The sequence below is a fragment of the Anomalospiza imberbis genome, chromosome 22 (genome assembly GCF_031753505.1).
Source record: "Anomalospiza imberbis isolate Cuckoo-Finch-1a 21T00152 chromosome 22, ASM3175350v1, whole genome shotgun sequence".
Taxonomy (NCBI): domain Eukaryota; kingdom Metazoa; phylum Chordata; class Aves; order Passeriformes; family Viduidae; genus Anomalospiza; species Anomalospiza imberbis.
This window is the reverse complement of record NC_089702.1, coordinates 2,042,910-2,056,007: the sequence shown is the minus strand read 5'-3', so window position 1 is coordinate 2,056,007 and position 13,098 is coordinate 2,042,910. Positions and strand designations below refer to the sequence as shown.

At 55.2% G+C, this 13,098-nt stretch overlaps 3 pseudogenes; all 3 read left to right on the top strand.

The window, feature by feature from the left end:
• The first annotated feature begins 1,173 nt into the window (after positions 1 to 1,173).
• LOC137486729 (feather keratin Cos2-2-like) lies at positions 1,174 to 1,939 on the top strand (annotated as a pseudogene).
• A 4,332-nt stretch (positions 1,940 to 6,271) lies between these two features.
• On the top strand, positions 6,272 to 7,035 carry LOC137486619 (feather keratin Cos2-2-like; annotated as a pseudogene).
• A 4,221-nt stretch (positions 7,036 to 11,256) lies between these two features.
• LOC137486724 (feather keratin Cos2-2-like) lies at positions 11,257 to 12,272 on the top strand (annotated as a pseudogene).
• Positions 12,273 to 13,098: the final 826 nt, after the last annotated feature.

Genomic DNA, 13,098 nt, shown 5'->3' with positions numbered 1-13,098 from the left:
GCTGCAGTTTTTTTCAGTTCAATTTTGTCTGTTCCTTTTCCCTTGGAGCTCACAAAGATGGCCCTCTCTGTGAGGACGCTGGGGCATTGTACTAAATTGCCCAGAAAGGTTTTGGATGCTCAACACTGGAAGGGTGCAAGATAAGGTTCAACACAGCTTTGAGCAAGCTGCTTTAGTGGGTTGCCCAACTGTTAAGGGCAGGAGGATTGAAAGAAATGTCTTGAAGTTGGCTTCTGGCCCAAACCACTTCTAATGAAATCTGCTTTCCAGAGGCATCAGCAGTGTGACAAATGTGCTCCATGTTGGGCAGGTCTGAGTCCCCTTTGGACACAGCTGGAGCTGACTCAGTCAGGCATGGCGGGAGACACTGACTCTTCTCACAAAGCCCATTTCTGCAGCCTTAGTGACAAACTTTTTCCTTGTGAGCAACCGCAACACTGGAGGAATCCCTGCTTCCTGGGAAATTGCCAGCCATCCTTTCCTGATAGAAGGAGGCCATGAATTTCTTTTTTCCTAGTGTACTTGTGCATGCATAACCTTTCTCTTTTGCTTTAGCAAACTCCCTTCTATCAAGTGTCAAATTGTTCTCTGATTTATTTCATCTTCTCTGCTCCCTGGAGGAAGGGGATTGATAGAGCAGCTTGCTGGGCACCATCCACCCAGCCAAGGGCCACCGAGCACAGCTGCTAATCCAGCCCAGGGCAAGAGCAGGAACGAGCTGCAGAAGCAGGCATGGACTGCTGACCAAAGGAAGCTGTATGAGAGGGGAAGCAAGACCACAAAGAATACCTTATGTCCCCTGTCCATTCCCAAAATGGACCAGGAAAACAGGCTGCACGTGAAAACTCAGGGGATGTCACCAAGAGATGCAGGAGAGATGGGCAGCTAAAGAGGAGAACGAGAGTGATGCCCCGAGTACTTTGGGACAAAGAAACCCACAGGAATGACACAGGTTCAGGTCATCAGCCTGGATGGAATGCCACCAGACCATGATCCCAGCATTCTGCCTACTCTGACGTGTTTATATCCTGGAAATAGTTGGAACCTCTCATCCTGGCCCTAGAAGGAGTCTTCAGATGGGAACGCACAGGGCGGAAGCCAGGAAATATGAGGCTGCAGTGCAGGAAGCCAGGACACAGCCCATACCATTAACTGGGATGGTGCACATTTGGCATGAGCTGGTCAGAAAATTATGACTTCCACTACGATGCCTCTGGGCCTGAGGCAGGACAGGTCTGCTATAAAAGGCAGCTCAAGTCTCTGCTCTCTCATCCACTTCTCTCACCTCCTTCTCCTCAGGAATCAGGTGAGTGGGAAGCCTCTCCTCCTCCTCCTCCTGCTGCTTCAAGAGCAGCTCTTGCCTCGCTGGAGCTGTCAGCAGAGAGGGGCTGTCGTACTGCGGGGTTGGGAGCTGCTTCGGTTGGAGAGGGCAGGGAGAGAAGGTCTTGTGCAGACAGAGAGAGGCTGGGACTTGGCTGAGGGGGCTCCTGGGCCTTGAGCTGGGCAGTGCAATGTGGGCCTGGAGGTGCCTTGGCTGCAGGGTGTTTGGGTGCAGTGCTTGCTTCTCCTGTGTCCTCACTTTGTGCTTCTCCCTGCCCTCTGTGCCAGGTGCACACTGTGACCCCGAGCCATGTCCTGCTGCAAGCCCTGCGACCCTTGCTGCCAGCCCTGCGGCCCCTGCCCGCTGGCCAACAGCTGCAATGAGTGCTGTGTCAGGCAGTGCCAGAGCTCCCACGTTGTCATTGAGCCGCCTGCTGTGCTGGTGACCCTGCCCGGCCCCATCCTCAGCTCCTTCCCACAGAACACCGCCGTGGGATCCTCCACCTCTGCTGCCGTTGGCAACATCCTCAGCTGTGGCGGAGTGCCCATCAGCTCTGGGGGCTTTGACATCTCCTGCATCACCAACTGCTATGGCAGCAGATGCTGTCCCCCCTGCTAATGCTGCTGCCAACCTCCTGGGGCAAGGACCTCCACAACCCTAGAATGTGGAGCAGCACTGAAGATGGATCTTTGGAACAATGGATTTGGGCCCTTGGTTTACTGCTGTTTTCCTCCACTCTCTTCTCTTCCCTTCTTCCCGGTCAGCACCACCCAATGCCAGCCTAGTGGGACCTGTTTGCCTCCCTCTGTCCCTCTGCAGGCCAGGCAAATGGACAGCCCCTCTACACACCAGCTCCTGGTGTCCTCTTTCAGCTACCTCCTTCTCTTCCTTAGACTCAATAAAGTTGTTTTGCATCCAAACCATGGCCCTCTGCTTTCTTCTTCCTTGTGTGAGAACTCCTCCGTTCAGCTCAGGGCAAAAGCTGGTTGAAGACAATGGGTGGACAATTTGTGGTGGCCATTACGATGTGCCTTTTCTATTGGAGCTCCCAAACATATCCCTGGCTTCCCCAGAATAGTGATCATCACAAGAAGCGTATGTCAAAGGTCACAGGAGAGGAATGGGAAACAGCAGTGCCTGGGGATAGTCCCACAACCTCCCCTCTCCAAACAGCTCCCTCACATTAGCCTTCTGCTCTGCTTCTAACCAGACAGGCAGGGCTGAGGGGTTTTCCCAGGATCAACTAAGCATGAGGACAGAACCAAAACCATCCTCCCACTCTGTTCGAGTCTGCCACTTTTTGCCCTTCTGGATGTGGAAGAGGGAGAAATTCTCCCACCTTCTGGCCTCCACCTCCCAGACAATGTCAAATGTTTTCCTCCACCTGCGTCATTCTCTTTGACAGCATATTTTCCCACAGCTCCTGGCTCTGGACAAAGTTCACTGTGGCCACTGGACTCCCCCATCCCCACAGAGCCACCAGAACACTCTCACCTCCAAGCCTCCCCATGAGACAGCAGCAAAGACCCTGGGAAACAGCTGAGTGCCACACTGCTGCCTGGAGGTGGCTTCAAAGGGATGGCCTGGGTTTGGATGGTCCTTGTGAGATGTGGGTGCCGTGGCCCGCTCCAGGTTCTTGCAGAGAAGGAACTGGGGGCTGAGTGTGTGTGAGTGGCTGGCAGGGCTGGCAGGGAAGGCCCTACGGGGCTTGCAAAGGCTGGGCTGAGAGCTCAGCTCTGGCCCAGCTCTGGACACACAAACAGGGGCCCTGACACACTGCCAGCCTGCCCAGGTGTGCTCAGAGATGACCCCAGAGGCACAGAGCCCAGCACATGGCACAGGCACATGGGCTGGGGGGTTGCACACAAGTGCCCTGCTCAGTGCTCAACCATCCCCGTGCAGACCAGAGGCTCTCAGGGGCCGTTCCCACCAGGGCACAAGCACAGGGATGTGCTGACACTTGCACACACTGGGGCACAGTCCACACTCCCACACACATATTGTGGGGGAGCACATGGGGCAGAGGCCTTAGGAAGGGACGTGACTGAGGAGGTACTGGGGAGCTCCTAGCAAGACCAGGTTCATGGTGCTCCAAGCAGGACAGAAGCTGAGGCAGCAGTGCTACAGGAATCTCATGCACTGTGAAGGTCAAGAAGGAAGGCAAAGAGGTTTTACCTTAAAAGCAAAACATAGAGGAGAGCAGTTGGGTGGTGAGCAAAAGACTGGATGGCTGAGAGCAGAGGAGGCCCTTCCAGGCAGCAGGAACAGAAAATACCATAAAGAATGCCACAGGCTGGAATCACTGGGCTCCTTGTGATCCCTTCTGCACATAGTTCATGTCTCTTACTCACCCAGACACATCCTTGCCCCAGGAAACACGGGACCTCACATACCAGCATTCAGAAGTGTCCATGAGGGAATGGAATGATGTGAGCCAGGAAATGCAAAGTCATTGTAGAGGGAAAAACCACCTCATGCCATACCATTCCCAGAGATCTTTCCGTTCATTTGGACCATGCAGGAATATCGTCACTTGCGCAGCACTTGGGCCCTGAGGCACCTGTGGGGCCAGGATAAAAGGCAGCCTAACTGGTGGCTCTCTCTAGCACTTCTGTCCCCTCCTTCTCCTTGGGAACCAGGTGAGTTGGAAGCCCCTTTCTCCTCCACCCTCTCCACGACAGCATTGATCTTCTGGCCCTTGTTCCCGCTCCTTGTCCTTCTGGGGGTGTTCTGCAATGGCGGTGGTGTGGGCAGAGGGGAGACCGTGTGTTCTGGCCAGAGCTGAGGCTGGCCTGAGATGCTGATTTTCATCCAGGTTAGGCAGGAGCACAGCTGGGCCTGGCGGAGCTCGGTAGGACCGTGCTGGGCTCGGGCAAAGGAGGCCCAGGTTGGGCCTGCACCTCCTGGAGCTCCGCAGGCAGCAGGGGCCTTGTCCTGCTGGGGTGCCTTGCGGGCTGTGTCTCAGCTGTGCGTGTGCTCTGCTTCCTCCCTGCCCTCTGTGCCAGGTGCAGCACCGGGCTTGAGACATGTCCTGCTCTGAGAAGTGCCAGCAGTGCCAGCCCTGCGACCCTTGCTGCCAGCCCTGCGGCCCCCTGCCCGCTGGCCAACAGCTGCAATGAGTGCTGTGTCAGGCAGTGCCAGAGCTCCCACGTTGTCATTGAGCCGCCTGCTGTGCTGGTGACCCTGCCCGGCCCCATCCTCAGCTCCTTCCCACAGAACACCGCCGTGGGATCCTCCACCTCCGCTGCTGTTGGCAGCATCCTCAGCTCTGAGGGAGTGCCCATCAGCTCTGGGGGGCTTTGACATCTCCTGCATCACCAACTGCTATGGTGGCAGCAGATGTTGTCGTCCCTGCTAGAAATGCTGATGCCAACATCCACCTGCCAGAACCTCCAAGACGTCAGGACATTCGGCTGCAATGAAGTCAGAACTTAAGGCATTGGATCTAGAGCTTCCGACTGTTGTTTCCTTCTTCTTCTCCTGCTCTCATTTCTCTCTTCCCTTCCTTTCCTGTCCCCAACTCTCAATGCCAGCCTAGTGGGACCTGTTGGCCTCCTTCCCTTGGCAGGCCAGGATGTCAGACATCACTGGTGCATCTGAGTTGCTGCCCTCGGGTGCCCCTCTCTGAACCTCCTCCTTTCCTTCTTTTGACTCAATAAAGTTGCTTGTGCATTCAAACCTTGGCCTCTGATTTGTCCTTCCTTCTGGGACAACTCTTCCAGTTTGCTCACTTGGAGAAGGGTGGAGGAAGCACCGCATTGCCACCCCTGCAACTTTCTTGCTGCAGTTTTTTTCAGTTCAATTTTGTCTGTTCCTTTTCCTTGGAGCTCACAAAGATGGCCCTCTCTGTGAGGACGCTGGGGCATTGTACTAAATTGCCCCAGAAAGGTTTTGGATGCTCAACACTGGAAGGGTGCAAGATAAGGTTCAACACAGCTTTTGAGCAAGCTGCTTTAGTGGGTGCCCAACTGTTAAGGGCAGGAGGAATGGAAAGAAATGTCTTGAAGTTGGCTTCCGGCCCAAACCACTTCTAATGAAATCTGCTTTCCCAGAGGCATCAGCAGTGTGACAAATGTGCTCCATGTTGGGCAGGTCTGAGTCCCTTTGGACACAGCTGGAGCTGACTCAGTCAGGCATGGCGGGAGACACTGGACTCTTCTCACAAAGCCCATTTCTGCAGCCTTAGTGACAAACTTTTTCCTTGTGAGCAACCGCAACACTGGAGGAATCCCTGCTTCCTGGAAATTGCCAGCCATCCTTTCCTGATGGAAGGAGGCCATGAATTCTTTTTTCCTAGTGTACTTGTGCATGCATAACCTTTCTCTTTTGCTTTAGCAAACTCCCTTCTATCAAGTGTCAAATTGTTCTCTGATTTATTTCATCTTCTCTGCTCCCTGGAGGAAGGGGATTGATAGAGCAGCTTGCTGGGCACCATCCACCCAGCCAAGGCCACCGAGCACAGCTGCTAATCCAGCCTGGGCAAGAGCAGGAACGAGCTGCAGAAGCGGGCATGGACTGCTGACCAAAGGAAGCTGTATGAGAGGGGAAGCAAGACCACAAAGAATACCTTATGTCCCCTGTCCATTCCCAAAATGGACCAGGAAAACAGGCTGCACGTGAAAACTCAGGGGATGTCACCAAGAGATGCAGGAGAGATGGGCAGCTAAAGAGGAAGAACGAGAGTGATGCCCGAGTACTTTGGGACAAAGAAACCCACAGGAATGACACAGGTTCAGGTCATCAGCCTGGATGGAATGCCCACCAGACCATGATCCCAGCATTCTGCCTACTCTGACGTGTTTATATCCTGGAAATAGTTGGACCTCTCATCCTGGCCCTAGAAGGAGTCTTCAGATGGGAACGCACAGGGCGGAAGCCAGGAAATAGAGGCTGCAGTGCAGGAAGCCAGGACACAGCCCCTACCATTAACTGGGATGGTGCACATTTGGCATGAGCTGGTCAGAAAATTATGACTTCCACTACGATGCCTCTGGCCTGAGGCAGGACAGGTCTGCTATAAAAGGCAGCTCAAGTCTCTGCTCTCTCATCCACTTCTCTCACCTCCTTCTCCTCAGGAATCAGGTGAGTGGGAAGCCTCTCCTCCTCCTCCTCCTGCTGCTTCAAGAGCAGCTCTTGCCTCGCTGGAGCTGTCAGCAGAGAGGGGCTGTCGTACTGCGGGGTTGGGAGCTGCTTCGGTTGGGAGAGGGCAGGGGAGAGAAGGTCTTGTGCAGACAGAGAGAGGCTGGGACTTGGCTGAGGGGGCTCCTGGGCCTTGAGCTGGGCAGTGCAATGTGGGCCTGAGGTGCCTTGGCTGCAGGGTGTTTGGGTGCAGTGCTGCTTCTCCTGTGTCCTCACTTTGTGCTTCTCCCTGCCCTCTGTGCCAGGTGCACCTGTGACCCCGAGCCATGTCCTGCTGCAAGCCCTGCGACCCTTGCTGCCAGCCCTGCGGCCCCTGCCCGCTGGCCAGCAGCTGCAATGAGTGCTGTGTCAGGCAGTGCCAGAGCTCCCACGTTGTCATTGAGCCGCCTGCTGTGCTGGTGACCCTGCCCGGCCCCATCCTCAGCTCCTTCCCACAGAACACCGCCGTGGGATCCTCCACCTCTGCTGCCGTTGGCAACATCCTCAGCTGTGGCGGAGTGCCCATCAGCTCTGGGGGCTTTGACATCTCCTGCATCACCAACTGCTATGGCAGCAGATGCTGTCCCCCCTGCTAAAGCTGCTGCCAACCTCCTGGGGCAAGGACCTCCACAACCCTAGAATGTGGAGCTCCACTGAAGATGGATCTTTGGAACAATGGATTTGGGCCCTTGGTTTACTGCTGTTTTCCTCCACTCTCTTCTCTTCCCTTCCCTTCCGGTCAGCACCACTCAATGCCAGCCTAGTGGGACCTGTTTGCCTCCCTCTGTCCCTCTGCAGGCCAGGCAAATGGACAGCCCCTCTACACACCAGCTCCTGGTGTCCTCTTTCAGCTACCTCCTTCTCTTCCTTAGACTCAATAAAGTTGTTTTGCATCCAAACATGGCCCTCCGCTTTCTTCTTCCTTGTGTGAGAACTCCTCCGTTCAGCTCAGGGCAAAAGCTGGTTGAAGACAAGGGTGGACAATTCGTGGTGGCCATTATGATGTGCCTTTTCTATTGGAGCTCCCAAACATATCCCTGGCTTCCCCAGAATAGTGATCATCACAAGAAGCGTATGTCAAAGGTCACAGGAGAGGGAATGGGAAACAGCAGTGCCTGGGGATAGTCCACAACCTCCCCTCTCCAAACAGCTCCCTCACATTAGCCTTCTGCTCAGCTTCTAACCAGACAGGCAGGGCTGAGGGGTTTCCCAGGATCAACTAAGCATGAGGACAGAACCAAAACCATCCTCCCACTCTGTTCGAGTCTGCCACTTTTTGCCCTTCTGGATGTGGAAGAGGAGAAATTCTCCCACCTTCTGGCCTCCACCTCCCAGACAATGTCAAATGTTTTCCTCCACCTGCGTCATTCTCTTTGACAGCATATTTTCCCACAGCTCCTGGCTCTGGACAAAGTTCACTGTGGCCACTGGACTCCCCCATCCCCACAGAGCCACCAGAACACTCTCACCTCCACGCCTCCCCATGAGACAGCAGCAAAGACCCTGGGAAACAGCTGAGTGCCACACGGCTGCCTGGAGGTGGCTTCAAAGGGATGGCCTGGGTTTGGGATGGTCCTTGTGAGATGTGGGTGCCGTGGCCCGCTCCAGGTTCTTGCAGAGAAGGAACTGGGGGCTGAGTGTGTGTGAGTGGCTGGCAGGGCTGGGCAGGGAAGGCCCTACGGGGCTTGCAAAGGCTGGGCTGAGAGCTCAGCTCTGGCCCAGCTCTGGACACACAAACAGGGGCCCTGACACACTGCCAGCCTGCCCAGGTGTGCTCAGAGATGACCCCAGAGGCACAGAGCCCAGCACATGGCACAGGCACATGGGCTGGGGGGTTGCACACAAGTGCCCTGCTCAGTGCTCAACCATCCCCGTGCAGACCAGAGGCTCTCAGGGGCCGTTCCCACCAGGGCACAAGCACAGGGATGTGCTGACACTTGCACACACTGGGGCACAGCCACACTCCCACACACATTATTGTGGGGGAGCACATGGGGCAGTGGCCTTAGGAAGGGACGTGACTGAGGAGGTACTGGGGAGCTCCTAGCAAGACCAGGTTCATGGTGCTCCAAGCAGGACAGAAGCTGAGGCAGCAGTGCTACAGGAGTCTCATGCACTGTGAAGGTCAAGAAGGAAGGCAAAGAGGTTTTACCTTAAAAGCCAAACATAGAGGAGAGCAGTTGGGTGGTGAGCAAAAGACTGGATGGCTGAGAGCAGAGGAGGCCCTTCGAGGCAGCAGGAACAGAAAATACCGTAAAGAATGCCACAGGCTGGAATCACTGGGCTCCTTGTGATCCCTTCTGCACATAGTTCATGTCTCTTACTCACCCAGACACATCCTTGCCCCAGGAAACATGGGACCTCACATACCAGCATTCAGAAGTGTCCATGAGGGAATGGGAATGATGTGAGCCAGGAAATGCAAAGTCATTGTAGAGGGAAAAACCACCTCATGCCATACCATTCCCAGAGATCTTTCCGTTCATTTGGGACCATGCAGGAATATCGTCACTTGCGCAGCACTTGGGCCCTGAGGCACTGTGGGGCCAGGATAAAAGGCAGCCTAACTGGTGGCTCTCTCTAGCACTTCTGTCCCCTCCTTCTCCTTGGGAACCAGGTGAGTTGGAAGCCCCTTTCTCCTCCACCCTCTCCACGACAGCATTGATCTTTCTGGCCCTTGTTCCCGCTCCTTGTCCTTCTGGGGGTGTTCTGCAATGGCGGTGGTGTGGGCAGAGGGGAGACCGTGTGTTCTGGCCAGAGCCTGAGGCTGGCCTGAGATGCTGATTTTCATCCAGGTTAGGCGGGAGCACAGCTGGGCCTGGCGGAGCTCGGTAGGACCGTGCTGGGCTCAGGCAAAGGAGGCCCAGGTTGGGCCTGCACCGCCTGGAGCTCCGCAGGCAGCAGGGGCCTTGTCCTGCTGGGGGTGCCTTGCGGGCTGTGTCTCAGCTGTGCGTGTGCTCTGCTTCCTCCCTGCCCTCTGTGCCAGGTGCAGCACCGGGCTTGAGACATGTCCTGCTCTGAGAAGTGCCAGCAGTGCCAGCCCTGCGACCCTTGCTGCCAGCCCTGCGGCCCCTGCGCGCTGGCCAGCAGCTGCAATGAGTGCTGTGTCAGGCAGTGCCAGAGCTCCCACGTTGTCATTGAGCCGCCTGCTGTGCTGGTGACCCTGCCCGGCCCCATCCTCAGCTCCTTCCCACAGAACACCGCCGTGGGATCCTCCACCTCCGCTGCTGTTGGCAGCATCCTCAGCTCTGAGGGAGTGCCCATCAGCTCTGGGGGCTTTGACATCTCCTGCATCACCAACTGCTATGGTGGCAGCAGATGTTGTCGTCCCTGCTAGAAATGCTGATGCCAACATCCACCTGCCAGAACCTCCAAGACGTCAGGACATTCGGCTGCAATGAAGTCAGAACTTAAGGCATTGGATCTAGAGCTTCCGACTGTTGTTTCCTTCTTCTTCTCCTGCTCTCATTTCTCTCTTCCCTTCCTTTCCTGTCCCCAACTCTCAATGCCAGCCTAGTGGGACCTGTTGGCCTCCTTCCCTTGGCAGGCCAGGATGTCAGACATCACTGGTGCATCTGAGTTGCTGCCCTCGGGTGCCCTCTCTGAACCTCCTCCTTTCCTTCTTTTGACTCAATAAAGTTGCTTGTGCATTCAAACCTTGGCCTCTGATTTGTCCTTCCTTCTGTGACAACTCTTCCAGTTTGCTCACTTGGAAAAGGGTGGAGGAAGCACCGCATTGCCACCCCTGCAACTTTCTTGCTGCAGTTTTTTTCAGTTCAATTTTGTCTGTTCCTTTTCCCTTGGAGCTCACAAAGATGGCCCTCTCTGTGAGGACGCTGGGGCATTGTACTAAATTGCCCAGAAAGGTTTTGGATGCTCAACACTGGAAGGGTGCAAGATAAGGTTCAACACAGCTTTGAGCAAGCTGCTTTAGTGGGTGCCCAACTGTTAAGGGCAGGAGGAATGGAAAGAAATGTCTTGAAGTTGGCTTCTGGCCCAAACCACTTCTAATGAAATCTGCTTTCCCAGAGGCATCAGCAGTGTGACAAATGTGCTCCATGTTGGGCAGGTCTGAGTCCCCTTTGGACACAGCTGGAGCTGACTCAGTCAGGCATGGCGGGAGACACTGGACTCTTCTCACAAAGCCCATTTCTGCAGCCTTAGTGACAAACTTTTTCCTTGTGAGCAACCGCAACACTGGAGGAATCCCTGCTTCCTGGGAAATTGCCAGCCATCCTTTCCTGATGGAAGGAGGCCATGAATTTCTTTTTTCCTAGTGTACTTGTGCATGCATAACCTTTCTCTTTTGCTTTAGCAAACTCCCTTCTATCAAGTGTCAAATTGTTCTCTGATTTATTTCATCTTCTCTGCTCCCTGGAGGAAGGGGATTGATAGAGCAGCTTGCTGGGCACCATCCACCCAGCCAAGGGCCACCGAGCACAGCTGCTAATCCAGCCCTGGGCAAGAGCAGGAACAAGCTGCAGAAGCGGGCATGGACTGCTGACCAAAGGAAGCTGTATGAGAGGGGAAGCAAGACCACAAAGAATACCTTATGTCCCCTGTCCATTCCCAAAATGGACCAGGAAAGCAGGCTGCACGTGAAAACTCAGGGGATGTCACCAAGAGATGCAGGAGGGATGGGCAGCTATAGAGGAAGAACGAGAGTGATGCCCCGAGTACTTTGGGACAAAGAAACCCACAGGAATGACACAGGTTCAGGTCATCAGCCTGGATGGAATGCCACCAGACCATGATCCCAGCATTCTGCCTACTCTGACGTGTTTGTATCCTGGAAATAGTTGGACCTCTCATCCTGGCCCTAGAAGGAGTCTTCAGATGGGAACGCACAGGGCGGAAGCCAGGAAATAGAGGCTGCAGTGCAGGAAGCCAGGACACAGCCCCTACCATTAACTGGGATGGTGCACATTTGGCATGAGCTGGTCAGAAAATTATGACTTCCACTACGATGCCTCTGGGCCTGAGGCAGGACAGGTCTGCTATAAAAGGCAGCTCAAGTCTCTGCTCTCTCATCCACTTCTCTCACCTCCTTCTCCTCAGGAATCAGGTGAGTGGGAAGCCTCTCCTCCTCCTCCTCCTGCTGCTTCAAGAGCAGCTCTTGCCTCGCTGGAGCTCTCAGCAGAGAGGGGCTGTCGTACTGCGGGGTTGGGAGCTGCTTCGGTTGGGAGAGGGCAGGGGAGAGAAGGTCTTGTGCAGACAGAGAGAGGCTGGGACTTGGCTGAGGGGGCTCCTGGGCCTTGAGCTGGGCAGTGCAATGTGGGCCTGGAGGTGCCTTGGCTGCAGGGTGTTTGGGTGCAGTGCTGCTTCTCCTGTGTCCTCACTTTGTGCTTCTCCCTGCCCTCTGTGCCAGGTGCACCTGTGACCCCGAGCCATGTCCTGCTGCAAGCCCTGCGACCCTTGCTGCCAGCCCTGCGGCCCCTGCCCGCTGGCCAGCAGCTGCAATGAGTGCTGTGTCAGGCAGTGCCAGAGCTCCCACGTTGTCATTGAGCCGCCTGCTGTGCTGGTGACCCTGCCCGGCCCCATCCTCAGCTCCTTCCCACAGAACACCGCCGTGGGATCCTCCACCTCTGCTGCCGTTGGCAACATCCTCAGCTGTGGCGGAGTGCCCATCAGCTCTGGGGGCTTTGACATCTCCTGCATCACCAACTGCTATGGCAGCAGATGCTGTCCCCCCTGCTAAAGCTGCTGCCAACCTCCTGGGGCAAGGACCTCCACAACCCTAGAATGTGGAGCTGCACTGAAGATGGATCTTTGGAACAATGGATTTGGGCCCTTGGTTTACTGCTGTTTTCCTCCACTCTCTTCTCTTCCCTTCCCTTCCGGTCAGCACCACTCAGTGCCAGCCTAGTGGGACCTGTTTGCCTCCCTCTGTCTCTCTGTAGGCCAGGCAAATGGACAGCCCCTCTACACACCAGCTCCTGGTGTCCTCTTTCAGCTACCTCCTTCTCTTCCTTAGACTCAATAAAGTTGTTTTGCATCCAAACATGGCCCTCCGCTTTCTTCTTCCTTGTGTGAGAACTCTTCCATTCAGCTCAGGGCAAAAGCTGGATGAAGACAAGGGTGGACAATTTGTGGTGGCCATTACGATGTGCCTTTTCTATTGGAGCTCCCAAACATATCCCTGGCTTCCCCAGAATAGTGATCATCACAAGAAGCGTATGTCAAAGGTCACAGGAGAGGGAATGGGAAACAGCAGTGCCTGGGGATAGTCCACAACCTCCCCTCTCCAAACAGCTCCCTCACATTAGCCTTCTGCTCAGCTTCTAACCAGACAGGCAGGGCTGAGGGGTTTCCCAGGATCAACTAAGCATGAGGACAGAACCAAAACCATCCTCCCACTCTGTTCGAGTCTGCCACTTTTTGCCCTTCTGGATGTGGAAGAGGAGAAATTCTCCCACCTTCTGGCCTCCACCTCCCAGACAATGTCAAATGTTTTCCTCCACCTGCGTCATTCTCTTTGACAGCATATTTTCCCACAGCTCCTGGCTCTGGACAAAGTTCACTGTGGCCACTGGACTCCCCCATCCCCACAGAGCCACCAGAACACTCTCACCTCCACGCCTCCCCATGAGACAGCAGCAAAGACCCTGGGAAACAGCTGAGTGCCACACGGCTGCCTGGAGGTGGCTTCAAAGGGATGG